The following is a 26,977-nucleotide window of genomic DNA, read 5'->3' on the forward strand; positions in this document are numbered from 1 at the left end:
CCAGTGTGGAGCTCGAACTCATGAACTGTGAGATCTTGACCTGAGCTGAAGTCCAATGCTCAGCCAACTGAGCCACCAAGGTGCCTCATATGTTTTTAAAGTTCAAGGTTTCAACCTTGATATTTATAAGAGTTAGTCATTTACATTAATAGCATCTGGGTCCTAGTATGCCTTTCAAAATAGAGGTAATATTTCCAGTGTTACCCTGAAATAGTGACTGGAGTACTGACTCTGTGTCCCTTATTTTAAATACTAATATCCTTTATTTGTATTATGGAAATAGATAATCAAACTGTTTGTAATTTTTTTAAGAAAGCTTTTGTTTTCACAGGTAAATAAAAATTAGCATTGGAGTCGGGGAAAGAATATATTTTCTAGATAAAGGGAATAGCGAAAAAAATATCAATAAAAGAGTGCCCTTCAGAATTACAGGACGTCCCATTTCCTAAGAATGAAGGTGGGCCAGAGAGGGACATTACCTGAGGCATAAGAGATTGGACCCATATCACAAAGGACACTGTGCACCGAACAAAATAGTCTATTTGATGTAATTTATATATTTGTATTTATTACTGAAATATATTTGGCATATAAAATCGTGCAAATTGGGCAACTGGGTTGTTCAGTTGGTTAAGCATCTGACTTCAGCTCAGGTCATGATCTCACGGTTTGTGGGTTTGAGCCCCACATCGCGGCCCTGACCTGACAACACGGAGCCTGCTTGGGATTCTGTCTTGATCCCTCTCTCTGTACCTCCCCTGCTTGCTTGCTCTCTCTCTCTTTCTCTCTCAAATGAATAAGCATTTTTTAAAAACTGTATAAATTTAAAGTATACAACATATTAGTTTGATACATTTATATATTGTAATATAATTGCCATTGTAGCAATTAGTATCTCTACCATGTTACATAATTCTCATTTCTTTTTAGTGGTTTGAATAATTAAATCCCAGTTTCTTAGCAAGTTGGAAAATTATGTAATATTGTTGTCTATATTCAATATACCATGCATTAGATCTCCCTTTATACATACCACAATTTCTTTATCCATTCTTTCATCAGTGGACGCTCAGGTCATATCTTGGCTATTGTCAATAATGCTACAATGGATACGAGAGTGAGGATATCTCTTTGAAGTATTGATTTCATTTCCTTTGGATGTGTACCCAGAAAAGGGATTGCTGGATCATACTTGAAGAACCTCCTTATAGTTTCCCATAATGTCTGCATCAACTTACATTCCCACCTGTAGTGTACAAGGGTTCCCTTTCTTTTTGCATCCTTGCCAACACTTGGAATCTTCTGTCGTTTTGATAGTGACCATGCTAATAGGTATGAGGTGATAGTTTGTTGTGGTTTTAATTTTTACTTCCCTGATGATTAGTGAGTAGAACACCTTTTAATTTATGTGTTGGCCTTTTTAAATAGACATATGTCATAATCTGTTAGAAATAAGGTTCTAGAACTTATAGAAGACATCAGGAATAAATATGAAACTTAGGTATTTAAATAAGCTTATGGATCAGTAAATTCTGAATATTTCAAGTGAGTAAATACATATTGAGAAAATAAGACAGAGAAGGCAACACTAGGGAACATTTGTGTTTAAGGGAAGGAGATGGGAGAAGAGACTAGGAAAATAATGAGGAAAAAAAAAACTATCAGAAAGAAAGAAGGAAAAGTAGGGACAAGGGATTATCACGCAAAGGATTAGAAGACACAAGGCAGTCAATTTGATGGACTATGACAAAATGGTCAGAAAATAAATGGACTGAACCTTTCCCCAGGGATTTTGAGATTTAGAAGATAATTGGTTACTTAGGATAATCCAGTGAGCCATCGGGCTGGAAGACAAGTGGCAGTGGACTGGCGAATGTGAAAAAGGAGAATCAAAAACTCTCTTCTATATTTAGAAGCTTTGTTATGAAGAGATTGCTTTAACTCTATGGAACGTGGAGAAAGATCTCAGCGAAGATTGCAGCGATTTGATAGTGTTAATACAAGACTATGTTGAAGGATGGGCTGATAAACCGGAGGATATAAGCAGGTCCTCAGACAAATGATACAGGGATGGAATGCAAACACAGCAGGGCCCTCAGCCTTGGGAGGAAACGGCCATCTTCCCTTTAGATCATAAAGGTTCCAGTAAGACTGAGCAACCAATAATGGATGCCTTTTTATGTATGGAGATAAGGGAGAGTAAATTATTCATCTTGGGTGGTAGTCCTCTAAGCTGCCAAATAGGGAGGGATGCCTGTCATGCAAAAGTGAGCTTGAAATGATACTAAATTTTCAGATAGACGGTCTTAGAAATGGAGAGGGAGGCCAAAGGACTAGGTGTATGATTTTTATTTTATTTTATTTCATTAAAAAAATTTTTTATCTCTATCTTTGAGACAGAGCATGAGCAAGGGAGGGCCAGAGAAAGAGGGAGACACAGAATCTGAAGCAGGCTCCAGGCTCCGAGCTGTCAGCACAGAGCCCCAGGCAGGGCTCGAGCCCATGGACTGTGAGATCATGACCGGAGCTGAAGTCGATGCTTAACCGACTGAGCCACCCAGGCACCCCTAGGTGAATGATTTTTCACACCTTTCCTGACCAGAGTAAGTAAGATAAACAAGCTGGGTCTCCTTCTATCTTATATCACTTAAATATTAGCTCGATATACATTAAGTGGTGGCAAGGGAGGTGAAAATAAGTAGTTCTTTTAGATGTAATCAACTGAAAGCCAAGTTAACTGGCACCTCATTTGCCTTCTATAAATTGCCCCGTCCTCAAGTGACCTACCCTTTAATCTGGCTCCGCATGTGATGTTCAAAATTAAAATTTGTTTAATGTTCACAAGTTTTTTTCATATTTCATCAGGAAAGTATATTTTATAAGCCCTAGTGGTGCATTTATGATTCCTGTACTTTCAAATTATATTCTTTGTGAGTTAAGCAGATTTTAAACCATCTAATAATTTCTCGTTTTACAGACAAAAAAGTCAGAGCCTTTAGTCACTCAAAGATCTGACATGAGCTCATCCCTTGCTTACATCCTTGAGCTCAGATCCCAGCTCTCTTTTCCAGTGTTTTGCTGGAACCACGGCAGCTGGCTCAAAAAAGTCTGGTGAGCACCTCTCATCCCATCCCCCCCTCCCTCTCATCAGGTCTGTAGCTTGAAATCAATCATGATGCTTGTATTTACAACAGAAATTGACAAAGCCTAAAAATTGTGACTTGCTTTCTCTTCCTTCCCTCCTTCCTTCCTTCCATCCTCCCTCCCTCCTTTCCTTCCTTCCTCCCTCCCTGTCTTCCTTTCTCCCTCCCATCCTTCCTCTTCCCTCCTTCCCTCCCTCCCTCCCTCCTGTCCTTCCTTCCTTCCTTCCTTCCTCCTTCCTTTCCTTCCTTCGTCCCTCCCTCCTTTCCTTCCTTCCTCCCTCCCTCCTTTCCTTCCTTCCTCCCTCCCTCCTTTCCTTCCTTCCTCTCTCCCTGTCTTCCTTTCTCCCTCCCATCCTTCCTCCTCCCTCCCTCCCTCCTGTCCTTTCTTCCTTCCTTCCTTCCTTCCTCCCTCCCTCCTTTACTGTTTTGTAAAAAATGGTCTCTTATTTTTTTGCTGCTCATTAGTGAGGCTCTATGCAGTGTTCTTAACAGCATGTGGAATGGGGCCGTGTGCTATGACTGTGTTTATTGGTGTACGTCTGTGAAAGGTACATAATGCTAGCAGTGATCAGTGCAGTCCTATCATGCAAGCACTCCCCACATAAATTTATAGCAGGTGGGTATTGTCATGAACCCATAAAAAATAATTTCCTTGGAGAACTATTTCAATTGTGAACACACAACATATATTTAAAAGGTGCTACTTTACTCATATCCATTTTCCTGAACTGTATTTTTATTTTTTCCTCCCATGACCATGAATTATAAACCAAAATTGATTTGATGGCAATCTTCTGCTTGCTTCAGTAATAATGAATTGAATCAGTGCCATTCAGCATTTGAATAAATTTTTGATACGGAGAAAAAGTCTGTGCATAACTGGATTATTTTCCAAAATCTGGTACTGTTAACATAAATAAGTAAACAGAAAAAGGGCTAAAATATGAAAGCAGTAAATTTGCACAGTCAATATGAGCAAAGCAAAGGAAAGCGACAGTATGGAGAGAAAGAAACCAGTCTGATTCCGTATTAACCTCTTTCTCCAAAGAATCAATTGGACCATTTTGTTTTATTTTATTTTATTTTATTTTATTTTATTTTATTTTATTTTACTTTATTTTATTTTATTTTACTTTATTTTACTTTATTTTACTTTACTGATTTTATCATTTTTTCATTAAGTTTTTATTTTAATTCCAGTATCATTGACATATAGCTTTATATTAGTTTCAGGTGTACTTGGATCCCATTTTACTTTTTTTCAAAGTTTATTTATTTGAGAGAGAGAGAGAGAGAGAGAGCAGTATGAGTGGCTGAGGTGCAAAGAGATATTGAGAGAACCCCAGACAGGCTCCTGGCTATTGTCCCATGGAGCCTGACAGGCGGCTCAGTCTCGTAAACCGTGAGATCGTGACCTGAGCCAAATCAAGAGTTGGACACTTAACCGGCTGAGCCACCAGGTGCCTCTTTAATCCCATTTTAATCTACTCTTTATTTATGAAACTCACAAGTAAAAATAAATTGAACCATCTTAACATGTGAACTTTAACTTGGAACATTCTGTTGATAAAATACTTAAAATTGTTGATAAAATACCTTAAAAAAAAAATATATATATATATATATATATTATCCTTCAGCTTTATCCAGTCTATACAGCACAAAACTACTCACTTATCTAGTTTACACAGCACAAAGCTACTAGTGCTGCTGTAAACACAAATGCACATCTGGATTTTTAGATTCAGGCCTCCACCCCTTCTCATGGTCTTTTAGCAACAGCACTCCAGGCATTTACAGATCTGTTTCAATTTACGTTTATAATCCCCTTTCTTTCCTCTCTCACTTTTTCCACTCTTTCTTTTAATCTCACCAAGAGCTCTCTATCTCCTACCATTTCCCAAACATTTTGTGTTTTTTCTTAACTCTTAGCTCTGTACCTACTTCTTGGAAACTTAGTTCTGCTTTTCTCTACCCTTTGACCTACATATAGCTACGAGAAAGTCAGATCCTATTTCCTCTGTAAAGTTTTCCTTCTCTTTGAACCTTTCAAGGAGTCAGCCATCATCTCACTCGTTCCATAGAACTTTGTCTGTACCTCTATCATTGACATTCATATGCAAGTGTTTTATGACACAGTTTATTTTAAAGATTGTTTGTGTGTCTCTCAATGTCTGTACTGTTTTTTGTTTAAAACTGAAAATAAGAGTTTATTCATTTTTTTATTGTGACACAAATCCTATTTTCTGGCCCTTTGTAATTTACAAATTTGTTGTTAATTATGGAATAAAAATGAGTAAGCAGATTGTGTAACATGAAATTCTAGAAAGGCCCTCCTCCCAGGATTCCTGTACTATGGTTATTCAATCGAACGTGGATCCAGGTACTGCTGTGAGGGATGTTGCAGATGGAATTAAGGTTACTAGTCGGCCGACCCTAAATTAGGCAGATTATCCTAAATTATCTAGTTGGATCAAGGTAATCATGTGACCCTTGAAAACAACAGAATTCTAAGGGACCAACTGGGGCCTTGTCACACACGGGGACGGAAGGAGAGGAGGCAGACTGAAAGATGAGAGGCATTTGGAGCACAAAAAGGACTTACTGTTGATGCCTTTGAGAGAAGAAGGGAGAGGGCTGTGAGCCAAGAAGTGTGGGTGGCTTGTGGAAGCCACGGATGACCCTTGACTGACAAGCAGCAAGAAAACAGAAACCTGAGAGCTGCGACCTCCTAGAACTGAATTCTGCCAACAACTTGAATAAGCCTGGAACCCATTCATCTCAGAACATCAGAAAGGAACACAGCCTTGCTGACACCTCGATTTCAGCTTTGTAAAACCTTTGTCGGGATTCTGACTTCCAGAACTATAAGATAATAGATAAAATCGTGGCAACTTATAGTGATGGTAGAAAAGAAATATAGAAACAATGACTTGTTTTCTCTCTTCAGGAAAAAAAAAAGACATTATTAATTCAGTGTTCCACTTAAGGCTCATCACCTTAGGTGCCCTTCCATGGGCTAAAAACACAATGGTGAACAGGGCAAAGCCTTGGCTCTCATGGAGCTTAATTCGATTCATCTTTCCATCTTTATAACAGGATAAAACTTTTTTTTTTATCATTAATTATTGCATGACAGCAAACAATCCAGTGACTAATCAGTGTTGAGAATTAAGGTTACTGCAATGAAAACAGATTCACTGTCTCCTACTACCCTTAATTTAGGATTTATGTTCATATACCTACTCTAGTAGAGGTTCTCTGGAATTATTTTTTCCTCAGTGAACTGATTGTATACAATTTTTTTTCCTAATATAATGTAGTTTTTCTTTAGTTCTTTTGAGAAATTAGATTGCTTAATGGTAAGAGACACAATTTAATCCTGTTATTGAGATTTTATTGTCTTAATATTTAGTTTTCTGAGTGATTTTGCAAAAACTGCCACATGTACAGATATGGAAAGTGATTTTCATAAATGTCCCTCAAATTCCATATTATTTCAGCTTTTTTTCACCAAAATTGTATGCATATTTTTAGTTAATAGTATGCATAATAACATAGTAATTTCTCTATAGGACAAAATGTTTTAAAAATTATGAAAATGTTTGAGGCGCCTGGGTGGCTCAGTCAGGCATCCAACTCTTGGTTTCTGCTCAGGTCATGATTTCACAATTGGTGAGTTCGAGCCCTGCATTGAGCTCCACGCTGTCAATATGGATCCTGCTGGAGATTCTCTCTCTGTGTCCCTCTCTCTCTGTGCCTCCCTTGCTTGTGCTCTCTCTCTCAAAAATAAATACGTAAACTTGAAAAAAAAATATTGCTGTGCTTTTCTTTTTTGCCTTTTTGGTGGCAAAGTTTCATTCTGTTGGGCCCTGGATGGCTGTTTTCTGTTTATTCCCTCTTGGATTGAGAGATGGAAATGGGTTGAAGATTAGGGTATTACTGTACTCATGTAAAGAAAAAGAGGAACACAAGGACTGTATAAGGTTGGGGCTTAGAAAAAAATATAGAAATAATATAAAGGGTTTTGAGATTAAAAATGGGGTGATTTTAAGGCCCTCCTTTTGCTTTGAGAAAAGATTTTCTAGCATCATTTTGTTCCACGTAGGACCTCAAAAGCCTCATCTAGGGAATTCAACTCACAGAGTTAATTCCTCCTATGGAGAAGACTCCCCCTCACCTCTGCCATCAGAGCCTGGAGATTTGCTCATGAGGGTGTCAGAAGAGAAGGAAACAGGACTCACTCACAGATAACTGTGAAATAGTAAGTAGAAGAAAAAGGGAAGCTTAACTATCACCTTGTTCTCAGATTTGCCCCTTTTATGCCTTGGTCTCGAGGTGGGAAATGTTATTACATGAGAGAAGCAGGTGTGGAATCTTGCTTTGGATTCCTCTTCGGTGCTCTTAGAGGAACCACTGCTGTGCAAAGATGGCTCGTAGGTATGCATAGTCCAGCCTGGTGGAGAAGGTGCAGAGGAGTGCATGGAGAAAGAGTAGGCCAGGCTCCAACAATGGCTCAGAGCCATGAAGCATGGCACAAAGTTGGGCCAGATTAGGCACAGCAAACTTTAAGTATTCCTCCCAGGTCAGGGGCTCCAGGAATGGAAGAGGGTCTGAAGCCAGAGGAATTCTTGAGGAAAAACAGAGTCTTCAAGGGTGTAGGTCAATGATCTCCAAGAGTCTTACTTGATCCCAAAAGACAGACTGTATTTAACAACTACAAATGCTGCTCTCCGTAGAGAGAAGAGGGATATTGCCCTGGAAGCCAGGGAGACTCATAAATGCACTTCAGTAAGTCCCATGCTCCCAGTTCACAAGGAGCCCACAGGCTTCTACATGCATGTCCCCGTGGAAAGGGCAGGGAAGGGAGGTGGAAGGCAGAACTGTCTGAGCCCGAAGATGTTACCGAATCCCAAGTGTACCGCTTGTCACTCGAAATGCCAATACTCAAGAGACCAGTGTTGATTGGGAAGGAATATGAGCTTCATGAAGGAGGCCAGCTATCTGGCAAGAAGGTGGACTCTTGTCCAGTAGCCAACTCCATGGTTCCTGTCCAGTCAAGAAGTTTTCAAAGGGACAGAAGGTGGTTAAATGAGGAGGGCAGGGGGGTGGGGGTGCAGTGGCTGTAACTTTTCCTGATTCCATGTAAATGTAGTGGCAAATATTTACAGCTTTCACTGCTTGGGGGTTGGGCATGAGGCCTAATTCCTGTTCCATGAGATGTGAGGGCTTTCTATGCTTCTCCTAGAAAAGGATGTAAGATTTACAGATACACAAGGAGGGTTAGTAAACCAATCATATGAACTTAAGAACACCTATTAAAAATCACCAAGCTAGTTGTGAAGATCAAGGCAGCCTCAAGGTTCTTCTTTTTTTTTTTAAGAAGAAATAAAATTATTAAATTTTGGGAACTGACAGAGTAAAATCAGCTTCGACTAAAAATCACATAAAAAATCATTATTATTCTTTTTTAGCATTAATTAGCACGTGGAGGATCCTGCTAAGACCCAGATTCGCTGCAGACCGGTCCAAGGCATATTTTCTTGGCACATTCAAACGTCAGTGCAAATTAGAATTTGCTAGCTGCATCATATGTTTTGGAAGTTCCTTTCTCGTTTTGCGTTTTTGCATTTTCTACAGCTAGGTTACAATTTTTCCCATTTAACAAGATTTTGATTCGTGTATTCTCTGGAGGCATATGAAAACGAGTATTTATAATCCTAGCACCTTGTATTCATATAATTTTTATAGATTCAGTGTGCTTTCTCATGCATTATCCTTCTCGATCCTATAAAACCTGGGAAGGGGGCAGTATACAATTTCTCCTGCAGCATGAAGTGGCATAAATTACTTAGGTTTTCCATCATTGCAGCTCCTGAGAGGAAAATCACTAGGCTGCAGAAGCTGAAGACTGGTAAGGTTAATTATAACAGTAGTACTAATGGAAGCTAAGAACTATTAAGCCTTATTTGCCACACACCCCTTTTACACGGTTTATACTGATTCCTTCATTTAATTTTTATGCAAACATTTCTCAGGGAGGCCATCTCCAACCTAAGGAACTAAAAGAGGCCAGCCTTCTATGTCTGGTTCTGAAAAATATCTACAAACTTCCACACTTGATTTTACTTTAAATATATGGGGATTTAAAGAGTTGAAAATCCAGAAATCTTAACAGTTAAAGAAATTGCTTTTTAATATATAACCCTAGGTCTCAGGGACAGTTTCCTTTAAACAATATCTTTTTTAATGTTTATTTTTGAGACGGAGACATAGAATGACGGCTGATGGGCAGAGAGAGGGGGAGACAGAATCCAAAGCAGGCTCTAAGCTCTGAGTGGTCCGCACAGAGCCCGACACGGAGCTCGAACTCAACCACAAGATCATGACTTTAGCCAGTCAGAGGCTTAACCAAATGAGCCATCCAGGCGCCCCTTCCAGGGACTATTTCCAATACCACTCACTTTTGGCAGCTCTTTGTCGTTCAGCTTTTAAAAGATCATCAAAGTAGGGTATCATTTTTGACCATAAACCTTTATTTTCTCTGGTAATTTTATATAAGTCAAAATTTTTCTCTAAGATATTCTCAGTTTGTTGAGTAATTTTTTTGTATCTTTTTCCTTGGATACCAAGTGACTGATGAATTTAAATATTTTCAGTGCAATGTTTTTCTTGGAACATGCTTACTGTAGGAGCAGAAAAGTCTTTCCCTTCTTCCCTCCGATGTACTTTGACTGGTCTAATAATTAACTTGATATAAGACAGATTGATGGAAGAAAAACAAATTTTGTGCATATGGGAGCCCCATATAAATATGAGACCCAAAAGGCAGTCAGTTAATAGGCTCGTATAACATCCTGAACTAAGGAACGTGTAGGAGTCTGGGGATTCAGAGGGGAGGAGGGCCATTCAAAGGAAGGCAGGGATATTTGGAAAACAAAAGCTGCCTTGTTATGCAATATGTTTTTTAGGTAAAAAGGTATCTCTAGTAATAGCTTTCTTTCTGGAACAGGCCCCCTTTCCAATGTAAATGTATGCAGTTGAGGGGGAGGTAAGGAGCTTTTCCTGAATGTGTTGGGTTTTGATTGCCTTTAGCTCAAAATAATCCTTCTGCCAAAGAGACATATTTTGGGGTGGCAAATTCTGTTCCCCTTCATGGTTAAATAAGGATTCTGTGGTTAATGAAAGATTTGGAATGCCACTTGTTAAACGCAGTTTTAAAAAAAATATCAAACCAATGTAACAGCTTTTTTGGGGGTAGACAAAGGTCCTGAATCAAACTTTGGTTGTTGTTTCATTCTGTTCAGAACTCCTTGATTTATAAATATGTTTTTGTACTGTTTGTATTATGTTTGATTTGTATTATGTTTGTATGTTTTTATATTATATTTTTATATTATATATATATATTTATTTATAATATATACATTATATATATATTTTTATATTGTATATAATATATATATTATATATTATATTATATATGTTATATACATGTGCCAAGAAACATATATATTATATATGTTATGTATATATTATATATATAATATGTTTTTATACATATATGTTTATGTATGATTTGTATTATGTTTGATAAAAATATCAAACCAGGGTAACAGCTTTTTTGGGGGTAGACAAAGGTCCTTAATCAAACTTTGGTTGTTGTTTTCATTCTGTTCAGAACTCCTTGATTTATAAATATGTTTTTGGCATTTTCTCCTAACTAAAATCATCTCATGTTAACCAGTTTAATTCAAAAGATAATATTCAAGGCTGAATTAATGTAAATAATTTGTTTTATTCATGATTCCACCGTATCATTTGCACGAAATAGAAGTATTTGGTTCAGAATGAGAGATTATTCTAATAATATATGTAGACTAAGGAAACGCAATCAGAAAAATACATTTATTACAGGGACCTAGGTTCCATGTGATGTTTTGAGGTATTTATACATTAACGTCATGGATTTTATATAAATTAATTCTCACGGTGTTAAAAATAGAGACATAACTTGTATTCAAACAAATAGGAAAACAGTTAAATTTAGGAAAATCAAGTGTTTTAATGTAGAGCATCTGTTATTCATGCATCCATCATTGTGTAGATATTTATTGTTCTAGGCTACAGAGATGTGTCAGCTCCAAAATAGTAAAATAACCAATCTGATAATTTAAAAAAAAGTTTTCAAAGTTTATTTGTTTATTTTGAGAGAGATTGAGACCATACGATCAGGGGAGGGGTGGAGAGAGGGGGGGAGAGAAAAATCCCAAGCAGGTTCCATGCTGTCAGTGCAGATCCTGACATGGGGCTTGAATTCATGAAACTGTGAGTTCGTGACCTGATGAAACCAGAGTTCGTGACCTGAGCTGAAAGTAGAGACAGATGCTTAACCGATTGAGCCACCCATCGCCCTTGATCATTTATTCTTCTTTGGGTAAGTTAGATGCTCTAGTCCAGATCTTGGTACAACATACATGCAAAATATATTCAATCTCTGGGCGGAAATTACTGAGAGGAATCCGCAAAATAATGGCACCTGTCGAAACTGAGAAGTACAGGGAATGAAGAAGACTTGAACCATGATTGGACCAAAGATACACCCGGAATTCAGAGAAATAGACCCAACCCTCATTAGGTTTGTGACCTCAAAGAAGCAAAAAGACCTTTCTTTGCACTGTGTTTGCATCTGCAGTATAAAAGGACTTGACCAGAAGTTACCAAGTATATTAACGCAGCTTCTCTGAAGGCCAGGAGAAGGCTGATCCCCAGCTCCAAGAGAGTCAGGCAGAGAGCCAAGTCTCTCCCACTCAGCCTGTGTTTGTTATATTCAGGTCCCCAAGGGATTGAACGAGGTCCATCTGCATTGGAAAGGACCAAGTATCTGACTCATTCTACTGATTCAAAAGTTAATCTCATCCAGAAACTCCCTCACTGCAGCACCCAGATTAATGTTTAACCAAATATCTTGGGTCCCCAGGGTCCAGTCAAGCTGACATGTAAAATTCACTATCACAGTAAACTCTATTCCAGATATTCTCTGTTCTGGTTACTAACCTTTTGCTAAATCAGATTCTCCACTCTTTTCATCTTACTTTGACTACAAACCACAACATTTCCTTCAGTTAAAACATGTCCTGTATTTTACTGTTTTCTCTGATACGCTCTAATTGTGCTAGTATTATGAGTAATAACACATTCCACCACATGCTATCTCTTTAGCAATTATGTTCTCTATTCTTCACCCCAGATCCCAGGGCCATATCCTTGGACTTTCATATCTCTGAGATAAATTCAGACAATTCAAAGGGATCACCTTTTTGCAGAACGAAAACGGAGCAACATTGGCAGTTTTTCTGCCTCAATGTCATATTACCAGCATACCTGTTCTGGAACAGACCAGAACGTTCAGTTCATTAATTTTCTTCCTAATTTCTCTAATGTTTATAGTCTCTTATGCTATGTTGTTCTCCTTGCTTATATGCTTAGATTCTATCATCTCTTATCAAAGCATTCTTTAAACAGTACTCTTATCCCAATTTTCTAGTATCTTTCAGCCAAGTAAATCTGGCAACTGAATTACTGACCAATTTTAGAGGAAAATTGCAAGTGAACAGCCCGGATTTACTCTGATCTGTAACATCAATCAGTAAGACCTCTAATTTCACCCACCAATCTGACTCCGTTTTCCTGTTCAGTGCTCATTCCAATTTTCAAAAACAAACATTTCAATATTTGCCTTTGCTATCTCCCCTTTGTTCTCAGCAATTAACTTTATATTCTGTATCACAGCAAATATAAAAACCATAAATGAGGGTTTTCTTGAACTTTCTATCATTAATGAGAAAACCAAACATCAGGTATGCACACGTTTTCACCATACTATCTAGTTAAGATTTAAAACTTGTCATTGCTACTATGTTGCTGTTTATTGACATGATTTCAAATCTGCCTGTTGGTGAAAAAAAGAGAAAAAATTGGTTTTAGAAGTAAAATTGTTTTGGGGCATCTGGGTGGCTCAGTTGGTTAAGCAGTTAAGCATTTGACTCTTGATTTCGACTCAGGTCATGATCCCAGGTTGTGGAATCAAGTCCCATGTTGGGGTCTGTGCTTTCAGGGCACAGCCTGCTTGGGATTCTTTCTTCTTTCTCTCTGCCCCTCCTCCATGCTCTCCCTCTCTCAAAATAAATAAACATTTTAAAATTATTAAAAAAAAGAACTAAAGTTGTTTTGATATAAGAATGAAGTAATTTGTGTCAGGTCAGGGTAGGAACCATCTAATCTCTTCTCACCCATAAGAGCTCTGTACCTCAGCTACTGAGGGGCCCTGCTGGGGGCTAATCAATAAAAACATATGTAGAAGCAACAATGGCAAGGGCACCTTTACATAAGTACCTAGAGTCTGTGAAAACTCCCTGAGAGTGTTCAATCTGGTCCAAGTGGCTCTCCTCATCTAATATAGCACTCTGAAGACCTTGGGGCAATTAGCTCCTGTTCCAGTAAAGGTGACTCCTTTACCAACAGTGACAAAAGCCAACCATGCAGCAACCCCAGAGGGTCATCTTGCCCATCAACACCAGTGTCCTAGTTCCCTAGCAATGCGCTCTAGCAAAGGGCACTGGACTTGGGCTCACCATTGGCTAAGCTGTCTCTCCTGAGTACTCACTCATATAAAAGTACACCTAAACTAAGTTTGGACTCTATTCCTTTCATCTCCCCTTGCCCGGAACAATAGTGTGATTAATCTATTATTGGTTTGGACTATGTTATTTCTTTATTGGCTCGTTAAATTTTTATTTATTTATTTAATTTTTATTTATTTATTTATTGAAGTGGGAGGGGCAGAGAGCGATGAGGGGAGAGAGAGAATCCCAAGCAGACTTGGCCCTGGCAGCACAGAGCCCGATGTGGGGCTCAAAGTCACGAACCATGAGATCATGACCTCAGCCGAAATCAGGAGTTGGAAGCTTAACCAACTGAGCCACCCAGGCGCCCCTTCATTGGCTTGTTAATAGACATTATCCTGTATGCTATTGGCTTATGAAATTCCTGAAATGAACCTGTATTAAATAAACTATTGGCAAAGACCATCTTAGTCTCCGAGCATTGATTTGCTTCTCCAAATGAAGCAAAAGTTAAGTCAAAATTGCTCCTCCACTCTGAATTCAAAATCTGTTTTCTCAAGTGTCTTATAATACCAACCAGTTTCCAATGGTTTCAAACTCTGCATTTCTACTGATTTGTTTCCACCACCACTTAAATACTCAACTCCTACCCACAGAGTACGATGTATGACCTCAAGTCTTCTACCAGCTATCACCTTTCTCTCTCCTCCCATTGAGTTTCCTTTGACATTATCAAAGTGGAGTGATTTTTGGTTTAACACGGTTTTGCAGTTCTTTGCTCCTAGCATATACAAATAAAATTGATTTTTGTATATTAGCTTATATCTGTGTACTTTGCTTAATTCATTTGCTACTTCTGCTAGTTTTCTGTGTACCATGTATACAGTAATGCTGTCTGTAAGAAAAGACAGTTTTCTTTCTTTGCAAATTTCATGCCTTTAATTTTTTTCAACTTGTCTCATCAAAATGGCCCGAATCTGCAGTAGAATGGGGCACACATGTGGTAAGAACAGGCACTTTTGCCCTGTTTCCTAATTATGGAGGGTGCAGTTATCTTAAAGCTGGGCTTGGGGCGGGGCGGGGGAATTTGTAAGCTTATCTTTAGGGATGACTTTATGTCTGCTTTTGACTGTTGATCAAGTTGAAGGCTATGGGATTTGTGGTATGTAGTTAAATTTCTAAATTCTCCTTGTAACACCAGGATTTATTTTATTTTTGATGGCTTTCAATTGATATAACTGGTTAGACACCTTGGTTTGGGTGCAAGACCAGAGAAGCACGAGCCAAGATTACCACCCGAGTCTTGATGGTTCAATGTGGAAACAGAACTTTCTGCGTCAAGGTTTACATAAAAAGGACCTTGAGGAGCTTGTGCCTGGATATCAGATGCGCAACTCTCATTTTCATATATTTTGCCTTTAGGTGAATAAGCTCTGTGAAGTCTTTTGAGCCCCTTAAAATACTCAAACTTGAGAAATCTTTCCTCTATTTTATGAGGAAAGCATTCAGTTTTTCATCATTAAATATAACATTAGCTGCTGTTACTTTTATTTTCATGGATGCTCTTTATCATGTTGAGAAATGTTCATTATATTCCTAGCTTCAATGTTCATTTTGTTTTAAAAATTGACATCTTCCATGTGATATATATATATATATATATACACAATGGAATACTACTCAGCGATAAAAAAGAATGAGATCTTGCCATTTGCAACAACATGGATGGAACTAGAGTGTATCATACTAAGTGAAATTAGTCAAAGAAAAACAAATATCATATGACTTCACTCATATATGGAGTTTTAAGATACAAAACAGATGAACATAAGGGAAGGGAAGCAAAAATATAAAAACAGGGAGGGGGACAAAACATAAAAGACTCTTAAATATAGAGAACAAACAGGGTTGTTGGAGGGATTCTGGGAGGGGGGTGGACTAAATGGGTAAGGGGCATTAAGGAGAACACTTGTTGGGATGAGCACTGGGTGTTATATGTAGGGGATGAATCTGGATTCTATTCCTAAAATCGTTATTGCACTATATGCTAACTAACTTGGATGAAAATTAAAAACATTCTTATGGGTTTACAGATTCTAATAAAACATGACATTTTGATTGCCACTCCCCCCCCCCCCCAAATTGACATCTTCCAAAATGGTCACACAGTTTTTGTTCTTTATTAATATGGTGAACTGCACTGTTTAATTTTCAAAAGTAAACTAATCTTGCTTTATGAGGACAAACTCTTCTTGGCCATTGCACAGGATTGTATTTCTATATTGTTTAATTCAACTTGCTAAGATTTTGTTAAGACTTTCGCAGCTATACTCATGAGTAATATCGGTCTTTGGGGCTTGCTTGCTTTCTTACTTGTTTTCAATATCTTTCACATATACTGGTTGTATGAAACAAATTAGGAGCTCTTCCTTCCCTTTTTATTTTCTGTAAGTCTTTGGGAAAGATTAGGCCATATCTTCCTTTCTTTCATGTTTGACAAAATTCAGCACTAAAGCCATCTGAGGTTGGGTTTTTTTGAAGGAAGTTTGTTGAATATAAATTCAATGTTTTTAATAGAAATGAAGCTACTCACATTTTATGTTCCATCTTTATAATTTGTGTCAAGTTGAATTTTTTCAAGGAATATGTGTATTTCATATAAATCAAGTTGTCAAATTTTTTGGCATAGTGTTGCTCACAATATTCTCTTATTATTTGTACACCGTCTCTATCATCAAAAGCGATAAGCTCTTATTCCTAGTTGGTAATATATGTCTTTTTTATTAGTGTATTCAAGGTTTATCAATTTTACCAACTTTCTCAAAAATCAACTTCTAGCTTTATTAATTTTCCTTACAAATATTCAACATTTATTTGCCTGATTTTTATTATCTCTCTCCTTGCACTCATTTTGGGGATATTTTGTTCTGACTTTTCTAGCTCCTTGATGGTTTCGGATCTTTGGGATTTGGGATGTTTCTTCTTGATTACACAGTCACTTCAAGCTACAGATTTCATACTAATTACTGCTTTAAACTAAATCCCACAATATTTGATATGCTGAGTTTCTACGATCACTCAATTCATAATCTTTTCAAATGTTTTCCTGTGATTTCTTCTTTAATACATAATTTTAAAAGTTTCTTTTAAAGTTTTGGAGATTTGTATAGATATTTTATTATTTTTACTTCTCAAAATTAATTAATTAATTAATTAATTAGAGAGAGAGAGAGAGAGAGAGAGTGAGCACATGGGCAGGGGAGGGGCAGAGAGAGAGGGAAAGAGAATCCTAAGCAGGCTCCACTCAGTGTGGACCTTGAGGCAGGGCTCAATCCCATGAATGGTGAGATCATGACCTGAGATGATATCAAGAGTTGAAGGCTTAACTGACTGAGCCACCCAGATGCCCTGATTATTATTACTTATTTTAAAATAAATTTAATTTTTGGTCAGAGTACAGAATACTCTGTATGATCTCATTCTTCGAACTTTATTAGAACTTATATTTTGGCATGTAATCTATCTTGGTGAATGTACCATGTGCACATGAAAATAGTGTGTATTCTGCAGTACTCAATGTAGTAGCTATAAATTCCAATGGAATCAAGATAGTTGATGATGTCATTACTGTTTTCTATAATTTCACTGGTTTTTGTTTTGACTACTAGTTCTAGGAATTGCTCAGAGGGGTGTTAAAATTTCTAACTTGGTGGAATTCTTCAATTTTTTCCCTTTAATTTCATCAAATATTGCACCAGGTATTTAGAAGGCTTATTATTAGGTGCATTACACATGTTTTTTATGTGATCCCCAGTAGCCACTCCATTTATTTTATGCTTATAGACTCTAAGTATCTATGCCTTTGTGAAAGTCCTTTTCGTAGGTATAGGCAGACCCTTCCACTAGAATGCAACGAAGGTGATGGGGTACATATGATTACATGCGCGTGAATGTGATTCGCTCTGCAGTACCCATCACACTAGAACCTCTCTCTGGCCTTTCCGGTTTTGAAGAAGCAAGCTTCCCTGAGTCCTACAACCACGAGGACACAATGGTACCAAGATCCCGGCTCTTGGGGAAGCAGATTCTTCCCTAGGCGAGCCTTCACTTGAGACCCCATTCTTGAGTATGGAACTGTGAACGCAGCTCTGTGAGACACCAAGCAGAAAACTGAGCTGAACTGCGTGTGAACCCCTGCCCACGAAAACCGTGAGATAAGAAATGTGCTACAGGCCACTACTGTGTTTGTGGCAATTTGTTATACAGTAATAAAAAGTGAATCCAGCAGGATTCCATGTGTTCATGTTCAAATAAACTCTGTGTCTTCATATTTTCTGTGTATCTCTGTAGACGGCAAAGGTTTGGAGCCTGCCTAGTTCTCTATTATGAAGCACTCCTCCAGTGGTGGTTCAGGAATTTATGCTCCTTCTAAGTTGTGATACAGTCATTTCAAAACATGGGTTCTAAGGTTTCTGTGAAAGGGAAAAAGAATTGGCTTTTAACTGCTTCTGCTCAGAAATGTCGTGTTTCAAAAACGTGCAGTCCATTGGCCAGAAATAGACACATGGCCCCCAACTCTCCCCAGCAGAGGCTGCGGATTGCAGGGAACAAAGAGTTCAAAAACAAAAGTTTTTGTCTGTGCCAAATGCTTAACAAGGAACCACTGGTAATAGTATTAGGATAATCAATTTCACAAATGTTACTGTGCTTTCTGGAAGTTCTAGAGAATATAATTATGCAGTGGAGAAAAAACCCTTTAATTTTTAGAAATAAAATAATGAAGTCATCCTTAAAGTATTTGAAAATTAGAGGCTTATGTAATTGGAAAACAGAAGAAAATCAATCTTCACAATGATTATTTTCTCTGTTCTCTGTCTTTTTAAAATCCAGTCCAGTCAGGATACAATGTAATCTCCATTAGTCCAATGAAACTAGTCTTGTCCAGTTGTCTATTCTTTGCCAGTATTAATTGACTTCTCAGCAGTGACATGTATATACGTATATATATATATGTACATATATAGTCTTTTATATATTTATATGTATATATCACTTTAATTGTATATTCACTATACGTACATATGCACACAAACTGAACATATAATCGTGGCTTTACTTTCTACATTTTTATCACTTTTTTGGGTGGATTGTTTTATATAATTTATATTTTATATTTTCAACCTCTGAATTTTAGAGTTCCCCAGAGCTCAAACACAGTCTATTTTTTCTCTACAAGATCTCTAGATGGTCTTATCTAGTCTTATGGCTTTAAATGCCATCTTACAGTAAGTGGTTCTGAAATTTATATCTCACAGTTGTGGTCTTTACTGTGGGAGCTTTTAAGATTTCCTCTTTACTATTACTGCTCAAGTTTTGCCAGAATGTATCTAGTTATGTCTTTAAAAAAATTTTATACTGGATCAAAAAAAGAGACAGAATTGAGCATATAAGGGTCAGTAACACCAGATAGAATATGAAGACACTTTCTCCAGATTGAAAAAATTTTATTCCATTTTTAAATGGAATTCCTCTTCACCATTTATTTCGCTGTCTACATTTAAAATTGCTGCTGTATTGAAAATGTGGTAAAGTATTGCTTTTCCTATTACAACTTCTTCATTTTTCCTTAAATTTTACACAAGATCTTTTTTGTTTCTTAAGGTGTACATTTTCTGGAATAAGGTGATATTAGAATAAGTGTGTGTGTGTGTGTGTGTAGAATCTCATGTCATAGAGTGAAGCAAGCCTCTTGGTTAGGTTGTCCCTAGAGTGTGAGGTCTTAGAGCAGGCACTGGGTTAGGAGTTGCTGCAACTGTTGGCAAAGCAAAGTTTTCCTCTGGGTTTAGAAGGTATTCCTGTGGCGCCTTCATAGATAGAACTGCTTCTTCATTTTCTTTTCCACCTGGCCCCATGAGGGGTTCTAGATTTTCCTCATGTTTCTACTATGATTGTCATTCAGGTCCCAGTACTTCACTAATAGCTTTTAAGTTCCTGGGTAGAATATGGAGAATGGAGTTATAATGATGAGTAATAATGGGTTAAATGGATGTATGGCTGTTTAGTGTCTGTTTAGAAATATTAACACTTCTCTTCTTGAGCATTGAAGGCTACCTCTAAAACTAGTGAAGTGATTACTTCCACAAATGAATCATAAATGCTATACTCTTGAAAATAAGAATGGTGTAGCCTATATCCCTGTTGCTGTACATGTCCTATGGGCAGTGTTATCACTGTGTCTTGAGTTTGTATAATGTAATGCTGGTGAAATATTTGCTTTCCCTAGGCTATAAGCTGTAAGAAAACAGAAGTAGAACCTACATTCAAACAGAAATTGCTCTGTAAATTACTTGAATATTTTAACTTGATAGTATTCTCAGTGAAAGTCAAAAGAGTTATTGTAGACTCAGCTTTGCTGATCAGAAAGACTTTAAAAAATGAAATATTAAAAAAATTTGTTCCATATAATAAAAATAATTAAGAAATATTTGCTTGTTGGAATGAACATAAGCCAGTATTTATCACCAGGTATGCTTTTGCAAAAAACAGTCTTCGGTATATTAAAGATAAACTTCTATAAAACGGACATCATAGGGAAGAATGTAATGCTGAGAAGTATGGTTATACTATGTGCCAAATAATAAATCAAACAATTTCCATGCATATGTCATACAACAGAAACTAAAAAAAAATTTCAAATTCTGTCTTCTCTTACAAATACATGTAAATTGTATTTGTGGGTTATATATACTATGAAACTACCAAACAGTTGATGGTGAGGATCAACTAGTCATGTCCTTGCTCAGGACAGAAGTCATGGATCAGAGGTAGTTTGCACATCCTGGAAGACGACAAAGTGTTTAGATCTGTGTATCTTGGAACAAAGTATCAATACCAATAAATAGAAAAATAAATATCAACATAAGCCACCTTGTTTATATTACATAATATCAACAATATCATTGAGCTTATATGTCGTAGAGAGCATTATACAATTACTGTTGAAATTTGTAATATTGGTAAGACATGATTTGTCTCCAGGTTAATAGACGTAAGGAATACTTACAGTCATCATAATTCATAAATGGTTTTGTAAAAGACCGAGGCTGAGACTGGACTGATGCTCATGTTCTAATCTTTGTCCCCTCTGGCTAGTCTCTTGTCATCTCTGGTCCTCAGTTGCTGTAATATTACTGAATTGGCATAATTGATCTCACAGATCGCTCCCTCTCTAATACTCTAGGATATTGTGATTCTATAGCAATATGATGTATGGTGAATGTTACAAGGATAGTACTTAGCAGCCATGATAAGGGGTCTGGTATTTGACTATATTAGGGTATCCTAGCAAAAAACTTTTCTCTGCTAAAATTACAGCTCCTAGTGTTTGCACATTATTGAAGTATGCATCCTTAAAAGAAAGTGCTACATTCAGAGGGGTGGGAGAGACAGTGAACATGGCCCATTTACCACTACCGATGTCAAAACAGAGGATTATGCTTTTAGTGTATTAATAAGTAAGATCTCAAAGTTTGCAAGTGAGAGGAAGGACACTGGAATAGCAGATAGGTTGACAATTTATTGGCCTTTTGGCATGGGTTCAGATAAATCAAAGCATACACTGTAGAGGTGATAAATTTAAAGTCTTTTAAATAAGTGATTTAATAATGACAAATAAATTTATAATGATAAGACATTTGCTTTACATCCCTAATCATTTGAATTGTTCAAGTGGGAAACAAACCTCAGCCTGATGTAGGAGGGGAAATTAGGAAAAATTTCCTTTTTTTTTAATGTACTAATATAGTTTCTTCCAACCACTAGAAAAACTGCAAGGTGAAACTATAGAAACTGGGATTCTTCCAGCCCCTCAAAATAAACTGAGGTCCTGAAAATGTGAAACAAAATAGTAATTTTTATAATTTCAAGGGGTTTAGGTAACTATATTCAGTATAATTTCTAGTCAAAATTATATGAAAAACTAAAGAAATTTGTTTTAAAGTACTCAGAACAATATATGAAATAATAATAATGCCAAGTCAAGAACCTTCAAATCTGAATATACAGGCATTCGTAAAAATCTTCAGTCTTGGATAGAGTCATCTCTACAACTTTGCAATAGCTAAAGCTTAGGCTGGCAATAAGAAAATTCTTCATCAAACAGGTGTTGCTTTCAGCATTAATCAATACATAGAATAGCAAACATAGTGAGAAAGAAGAATTGATTAATAGGAGAAATGCAAGTTCCCAATGAGGAAAATGCTTTAGTTCAGGGCTTACTATGATTTCCTGACTGATACCAGCAAAATTTAATTTCAGTTTTAAAGAAGTCTTCAAAGATGTACATCTCTTAGAGTTTTAAAAATAAGCCAAATGATGTGGGGATGTATAAATATAGAGCTAATGTTTTTCCATGTGTCATATGGTCCATATTGCTTTATGTCGAGTTGCTACATTCTTTGTTGATTATAGCCCTGGTAGGCCATCTGTTAATATTAGATTATACAGCTTTTAATGTAGTAAAAAGTCATAGTAATGTTCATTTCACCTAGGCACATATTATTTTTGTCTTTATTGAAATATATTTGGCATATAACATTGTGCAAATTTAAGGTGTACAAGATGTTGATTTGATACATTTAGATATTGTAAAATGGCTGGCATTGTAGCAGTAGTTAGGAACTATCACATGTCACAAAATTATCATATTTTTGTGGTGGGGAATAATTAAAATCTAGTGTTTTAGCAAGTCTGATGATTATAATACAGCATTATAATATTACAATATACTGTATACTGTATCATATAATATTATAATAATACTATATTCCTAAAATTTGTATGGAACCACAAAAGATTCCAAATAACTCAAGCCATCCTGAAAAAGAACAAAGCTGTAGGTATCACACCTCTGGATTTCAAACTATACTACAAGGCTATAATAATTAAAATGTATGGTTTTGGCATAAAACTAGGTAATAAACCAATGGAACAGAATAGAAAGTCCAGAATTAAACCCCCACAAATACAGTCAACTAATATTTACCAGGGGAGTTAAGAACATTCAATGGAGAAAGAGTAGTCTTCCAACAAATGGTGTTGGGAAAACTGGATAAACAAAGCAGAAAAATGAAATTGGGCCCTATCATCTACCACTCATAAAAATTAACTCAAAGTGGATCAAAAACTTAAACAGAAGACCTGATTCTATAAAACTCCTGGAAAAGAATGTAGAGCAGAATCTCCTTGACGTTGGTCTTGGCAATGATTTTTTAGATATGACACCAAAAGCACAGACAACAAAAGCAAAAATCTAGTGGGATTACACCAAACTCACCCAGGTACACACTAAAATTTTCCAAGAGTCTATTGTTGACACCAAAACACTTTATTTAGGTTTATAGAGTCATAAACAATTATGGGATTGTTTTCAGATGAAAGTTACTCAACATTAATATTACTAAATATCCTGAGTATTTTACCTTGCAGTTCTGATTAGATTTGGCCACGACAGAACAACAAAGCGTCAATGCAAGAAACATACAGATAACATTGAAAAAAAATAGATGAAAATCTTTAAATATGTTGGTGTCTCTGGTTAATATTATTCCTCAAAATAAATGAACTAAAATTTCTATACTTGAAGAATCTGTTTCACAATGCATCATGAAACTAAACAATGGTGAGCAGGTCAAGGGTAAGAGATGGGGCTTTCACTAGCAGAAAAATAAAATTATTTCTTACACTGAATAATTCATTATGTTTGTAGAGTGACATATTATATAGTAAACTATTAAGTATTGAGGTCAGAAACTTGTATTATTCAAATTAAGATTCAGTAATAAAATTACCCTTTCTTTAATAAGGGACATTATAAACAAAGGCTGTATTTCCCTTCAAAGGTATTTGTTTTGCTAGAGAGGCACTTGGGTGACTTAGTTGGTTAAGCAACCAACTCTTGATTTTGGCTTGTGTCATAATCTCATGGTCCATGAGTTCAAGCCCCTCGTGGAGCCTACTTGGGATTGTCTTTCTCCCTCTATCTCTCTGCCCCTCTCCTCTCTCTCTCTCTCTCTCTCAAAAATAAATAAATAAACTAAAAAAAGGTGTTTGTGTAGCTAGAATATTCTATTGCTTTTGACATTGTATTTGAAAATACCTTTGCATAGACCATCCTTTGCCATAGACACATTTGCCACAGACACCACATGCTTCTATTGTTCAGGTCCTTCCTTACCTTATGTTATTTGCTTTATCCCGCAAGCATTTGATTTTATGACTTTAGGACCACTGGGTTGGATTTTACTTGAAAAAAGTAAAGCATACCATAAGAGACTGATTGTGACTCAAATTATTATGTTTTTCTATATCATATCTTTGAAATATGACTTTGCTTACTTCTCATCAAACAGTGAAATCAATTTCCTGAAGGCTTTAACATGGGCTAAACTTGTGACATATTTCTTCCAATAGAACATGACTATAGTGATGTTCTGCCATTCACGAGACTAGCCTTCATAATGAGGGAGACAGAGCTTGGAGGAGAATAAGAGAGCACTTGAAGAAGAGTTAAGTTTCTGGAGCTGAGGCTGTCTATTAGCCTCCAGCCAAACATGAGAGAGCACCTAACCACTGTCAGGTTACATGTTCATCCACAGCTGCATGCAGACACATGAATGAGCCCAACTGAGAATTAAGATTTCTCGAGTTGATTCAGACTATTAAGCGTTAATGCATGCTTCTTGTTTACGCCATTAAGTTTTGGTATACCAGCTTCCGGCAGCAGTAACAACAACAAAAACTGCTTATGGGTACACAAACTTCATTGGTAATTTTCTGAAGGCCAATTGTACACAAAGCCATCAGAATGCAGCAAAACTAAATCATATTACCTGGTTAAAAATGGTAACATTCAATTTTTCAATCCTTGCTATTGGCTGGTAATTTTCTCAAACAGAACCATGCTGGTTCTCTGCAAAATAGGTAATTAAGTAAAACCTTCCATTACTTTTTGTTGCCGAGAGGTCAAAGTTTATTAGTGTACCATTTGAGGCTTTTCACAAAGTATTCTGAGCCAAGCTTAGAGATGTCTACCTGCCATAAAACCGTAGGCATCCTCATCACAATATGTCAGTGCATAACTCTTAGATGCACTCTACTTGTTTTTCTTCATGACTTCACCCATGCTACCTGTCTTACTGATAGACTTTTCTACCTGAGGAAAGATGGGTTATCTCTATGACACAGCTAAAAATTCCTCTCTGCAGTAAGGCTATACTTGGTTCTGAAGACAATAGAATTGCCTTCTATCTTGCACTCTCAGAACCTGAGTCGTTTTGAACTGCTTCGTGAACAGTCATCACAACAAGGCAGTCACTAATATAAAACTGGATTCTCTGCTTGTGGTCTCACATGGCTGATTCCAAGGTCAAGCCACTTTCATGCTCATTAAGGTTGTTGGTCAAATTCATTCCTTGTGGTTATGGGACAGAGGTCTCTCTTTCCTTGCTGGATGCCCAACAAGGACACTCGTGTTTCCAGAGCCATATGCCTTCCTCATTACATGCTCTCCTCCACCTGCAAGCCAGGAATGTCACATCAAATCCTTCTCACACTTCAAATCTCTCTGATTTTGCTCTCTGTCACCAGCCAGAGAATAACTCTCTGCTTTCAAAGAGTTCATTGTCTTGGAGATTAGATAACCTCCATGTAAACCAGTAAACAACCACATAATCTCCCTTTTCATTACCCCCTTTTCATTACCTCAAAATCAACTGATTGGTAACCTTAATTGCATCAGAAAAATCCCCTGCTATGTAACACAATAGGATTGCAATGTTCTATCTCCATCATATTTACAACCTTAGAGATCAGTGTAGGAAATCTTAGGGGTGAGTGGGAGAGAGTTGGTGTTAGGATTCTGCCTAACACATATGCCTTTTGTAAACTGGTCTGACACTACATAGAGTGTTGTGGTAGAATCATTGTTTAAATATCTTTGTAGCTAGATCGTTGGTTCCCTCAGCACAAATATTGTGTCTGCATACATCAATGATTCCCAAAATCTAGTATGTATGGTACCTAGCTCAGGTTAACTATACAACAAATATCCATTAAAAACCAGGATTAATTATTGGTAAATAAAAGAATATGGAATCCCATTCTTATGATGTAAAAGAAGAAAATAAGCACAGACCATCATGTCAGAAAAAAATATCAAATTGATTGACTCTTGGAAGTAGCTTTCTTATAAGCTACTTTATCACATTTACAAATCTCAATCTAAGTAAGTTATTCAAATATTTGAAAAGATATTTGAATATAAATGTATATTTATAAATATATAAATAATATGTACTATAATAATTATATATAATATATTATATAATTATATGCATATAATTACATATAATATACTATAAATAAAAGTATAAATTTATTATATTAAAAATATAGAAAAAGGTCCTTTGTTGAACTTTGGGTCCACAATATAAAGGATTTTTTTTTACTTCCTTGTCGCAGAAATTAGAACATTGATTAATTACTATTACTTATTGTATAAGAAAATTAGCAAGTAAAATTATTCTAATCTAAATGTAAAATTAAACCCTTACTTATATGTTATGAGTCTGTAATAATAATTTTCTTATGGCTCTAAAAATCCAATTGCAAAGGTAAAGGATGTTGTGATGTTTTAGTTTACAGATTTCTATTTTCCCTTTTCATAGAGCTATTTTATAAGTAATACATTTCTGTTTCCCTTTTATGAGACGACATGTTACAACAATTCTTGCCCTCTTGACAATGTGTAATACCATTTCTGCTTTTAGTACCCTAAAGCAAAGCTATTATCCATGTAGGGAAAACAGCAAGTTAGCATTTTTGATGTAAATCTTTCAGTTGTTATGTATTGTATTTTACTTAAAGGCATTTTCTTCCTTAACATTTTATGCAATTACAGCTGGGATAAAAAAACATAACATTACCACAAGAAGTAAAATATTGTTCCTGTGGGTCTGCCTTGAGGTAGCAAGATGAACAATTTTCCTTCTGACATGGATGTCAGTTAACATTAGCAAAATGACCTAAAGTGATGTATTTTGTTGTTTTATTAGAGTAAGGCAAGACTAGCTAGACATTAAAAAGTATTCACAATCATCGCATCATCCTTGAAATACTCATTCTTCGATAGTTACATATTAATGTTGACAA

Source organism: Panthera uncia (assembly GCF_023721935.1).
Source record: "Panthera uncia isolate 11264 chromosome A1 unlocalized genomic scaffold, Puncia_PCG_1.0 HiC_scaffold_17, whole genome shotgun sequence".
NCBI lineage: Eukaryota > Metazoa > Chordata > Mammalia > Carnivora > Felidae > Panthera > Panthera uncia.